The sequence below is a fragment of the Camponotus floridanus genome, unplaced genomic scaffold, assembly GCF_003227725.1.
Source record: "Camponotus floridanus strain SB8 unplaced genomic scaffold, Cflo_v7.5 scaffold48, whole genome shotgun sequence".
NCBI classification, from domain to species: domain Eukaryota; kingdom Metazoa; phylum Arthropoda; class Insecta; order Hymenoptera; family Formicidae; genus Camponotus; species Camponotus floridanus.
In genome coordinates this window covers 760,621-765,121 of record NW_020229636.1, presented here as the reverse complement: position 1 = coordinate 765,121, position 4,501 = coordinate 760,621, and positions in this window count along the sequence as shown.

The window sequence follows — 4,501 nt, the reverse complement described above, 5'->3', positions numbered from 1 at the left end:
AACTCCGAGATTTTCCGTCCTGCTCGGCTGTCACTCGTCCGTCCCCGCCGTACTCTCTCTCTCGCTCACTCCCTCTTTCTCATTTCGGAGTGTCAGGAAGGAGGTCGTGGCACGGAGAGGGTGCACGATGTGGAGGCAGGAGAGAGTGAGAGGCTTTATCGACCCGCGACAGGGCCGGTTAAGAGGAGAGAACCCGGTGACTTCGGAAAATTGAGATTTTTATTTGAAGTGACAAACAATGGAGAACCTATGAGAAGGGAAAGTTGCTGAAGAACTTCATTTTAGTTACACAAATTTTTGATATATTTTGACGTAAATGTAAAGTTTCAAAAGGCTCAAGAATTTTATTGCTGCAGAAGTTATTTAAAATTGTTTTGAAGAGTAATTGAATTGTGCTTTATGTAAAGAAAAATTTTCATGCAGTAGTTATTTAAAATTGTTTTGAAGAGTAATTGAATTGTGCTTTATGTAAAGAAAAATTTTCATTTCAAAAGAAGCAATTATAGAATGGTATAATATACCATCTAAAATAATCTTTATATAATCATATTAATATTAATAAATGTTCCTTTTTATTTTTTGAAAATAACAATTTTAGAAAGTAATATGTGATATAATACAATACTTTCTAAAATGATTCACATTTATATAATATTAATTTCAACAAAGTGAATTTTCTTGGAGATATCATTTCTAAAGTTTAGCTTGTCAGAGTTGTTCCTGAAGTTTTGCTTCTTTCTATTTTTGACTCCTAATTTTTTATTTAACCATTTTTCTCGATGTTCTTGTTGAAAAAAAGTCGATTCCGAATCTGTCAAGCTAAAATATCTTACATTATCTCTTCTGCGATAAAGCGCAATTATCAAGATAAAATAATTGTTTTCTAATACTTTTTATACAGATTTTATACGTCATATTATGATAAAATCATCAGTTGTAATATAATTTTAATTTTACCTCAGGCTAAATTAAATTGTGTGTCGTGTTATAAATAGTTTATAAATATAAAGCATTGCAAATAATATTACGAAGCTAAACATAACTATTAGGAACCTATTCAAAGTAGTATACGTGATGTTCTTGATATATGTCGTGATACGGATGGGTGACATATTTTAATTAATGAGGAATACATTAAAATAATTGCTGGTAAAAACCACGCCTAACGTAAAAACTCGCGAGACTCTATTTTCAAGATTACAAACCGACCCGATTTTGTGGTAGATTCCATTTCCTTCCTCTTCTGCAATAACATTTGTAAATAAGATTATAAAATTACATCACAACGAAATACTCGAGAATTTTATAACAAAAATATTTATTTTATGAAATTTTAATTTTTCTCAAGTTTTCCGATTTTTAAACTTGTTAGTGTACTACTTTCAATTAATACATAATTGCATGCACATTTATCCTTCATGTTGTTTTTTTTAATAAGAATAAAAATTTTATTTTTCACCAAGAAAAATATTCTCAAGTTTAAAGGGCACATATATGTATATATATATATATATATATATATATATATGTATATATATATATGTATATATAAAATATGTATGTAGATGATAAGTCTAATAACAGGGATAACGTGTAACTCCTACATTCATTTGCTTTTGCGCACCAGTAATTCTAGACCTTACCGAATTAATTAATTAATTATTTTTTTGCAACATTTCTCTATAAAAAAACTATAATAGATAAATTAACGACGTAAAATATACAAGAAGTATTATTAATCATTTATTAAATTTTAAATTTAATTATATGTATATTCTTTCTTCCGATCTTAACTGTTTCATGAAACGGAACAATTTAGCATTTACATACAATGTAAATAAATATTTAAATGTACTTATTTTAGATGTTTAAAAAAATATATTATATAGCATTTACATATGTTGTTAATATATAATGTAAGTATTAAATTGCTTTAATATTTTAATTAAGAGAAACTTCAAATTTAATTTTAAACCAAATTCGTTAATTATTCCTTAAAATATTTTTTTTTGATAAGTTTCTTATATAAAACCGCACACCTTGATAGCATATATTTTGATATCTTATCAACGTATAATAATACTGCAACCTTGTGCTTACGTGAACATCCGTTGTTCTGGATAACAGTTGTTAACCTATTATCAATGATGCAGTTTCGAAAGGCATATAAATTCAACAAATAGAATAAAATATTAAAATGAATTACTTAAAAAGATTTGCAATTATGCCACAAAGCATGTATGAAGAAGCAGTATAAATATGCCTCTTATATATTCGCGATGAGCTAAAGTATTAGAGAATTCTAGAAATTTTTTAAAACATAATTCTCTTAGAATTGTAGCTTATATATCTTTTATATACAATATAATTACATTTTCCTGATACAGTTTATAGTTTCAAGAATTAATTTTTTCGCTTAAATTTTTTTTATAGTTTATAGTTTATAGTTTATAGTTTATAGTTTTATAGTTTATAGTTTATAGTTTCAAGAATTAATTTTTTCGCTTAAATTTTTTTTTAGGAGTATATATTTAATCGAGTGGAAAATGAGAATGTAACATTTGAATACGAATACGATCATTCACGAAAGCAAGTATTTGACATATCATTTCCTTACATATACAATATAATTTATTATATATAAAATTCTGTATATTCTATATAAATTCTGTTATAAAATTCATTATTTATTTAAATTTATATCCGACATTTTCTACATTATCCTACTTGATCGATAATGTAAATATCACTATTATTGGCATTAGAAAATTTATCGACAGGATGTACTTTTATTTTCTGCCATTTTCTTTAAGAATGGACCTATTCTTTTTAGCTACACTGCTGCACTAGTGCAATTAGTTAGAGTGAAAGAAAGTATGTTTGTCTCTTTCTAATTTATTGCACTAGTGTAGCAGTGCAGCTAAAAAGAACAGATCCAATTCTCTTCCACTTTTCTGACAATAAGTAATAGGCAAAGATTCTTTTATATGCATTTCCTATAAACACAATAAAAATTAACTGATTACGAGTAATCTGTAAAACCATGTTTACAAGCCTACAATGTCGTATTGAGGAAGGACAATTTAATATTTAATAATAATAATTTTAATAAATTAGCCGAATTCGTGTTATACTGTGTGCGTGATTATATGTTAACAAAATATTAATTCTCTAAGGCATACTATGTATATTAAAAATTCTTAATTTTCAAATTGAGAATGCTACTGCTACATTTCTAGATACGACCATTGAATTGGTCGACCTGATACGACCAGAGAGAAACCTGAGAGCGGCCACCTCGCTTTAACGGGTATATTGTCCTAATGCACTCCCTGACAAAGTGGACGTCAACTAAATCCATTACAGTCGATAATAATACATGGTTCGTGTCTGAGCTATGGTTCATGTCCAAGCTATGGAGTGACCCCAAAAGTGATACTCCCTCTATGGACATTCAAAACATGGACATGAACTACAAAGTCAATGTCCATGAATGTTCTCAGAGGGTAATATATAATTGCACAATTTCTGGTTTTGTTCCGTGCTATGTGCACGAAATGCCGGTAGCACCAGTGCTATATAACAATTAAATACTTATGTGTGTAAATTGATAATAAATAAATTATTCAATCGCGACAGATACTGTAATATTCAAAGATGAAATAAATATTTTTCAAAATAAATTGGTAAATAATACGGCTCTATATATTTATCTCTATATATAACATGATAATTAAGTAAAGAGCATTAAGAGCCCACAAAACGCGGATGACAATGCGTAAATTATTTCGAACATTAATTGTTCGCGAAATTTTTTTTTTTTTTTTTTTTAAATGCGTTATTAGGAGAACATGATTTGTAAAGAGGTCATCAACGCATCTTCGACCTCCTCGCAAAATATATTCTCCTGATAATATAAAATAATAAGAAACGAATTTTCGAAAATTTTCACGCTTACGTTATTAGGAGAACATGATTTGTAAAGAGGTCATCAACGCATCTTCGACCTCCTCGCAAAATATATTCTCCTGATAATATAAAATAATAAGAAACGAATTTTCGAAAATTTTCACGCTTGCGTTATTAGGAGAACATGATTTGTAAAGAGGTCATCAACGCATCATCGACCTCCTCGCAAAATATATTCTCCTGATAATATCAAATAATAAGAAACGAATTTTCGAAAATTTTCACGCTTGCGTTATTAGGAGAACATGATTTGTAAAGAGGTCATCAACGCATCATCGACCTCTTCGCACAATATATTCTCCTGATCATATAAATTATAAGAAACGAATTTTCGAAAATTTTCGCGCTTGCGTTATTAGGAGAACATGATTTGTAAAGAGGTCATCAACGCATGTTCGACCTCCTCGCAAAATATATTCTCCTGATAATATAAAATAATAAGAAACGAATTTTCGAAAATTTTCACGCTTGCGTTATTAGGAGAACATGATTTGTAAAGAGGTCATCAACGCATCATCGACCTCTTCGCACA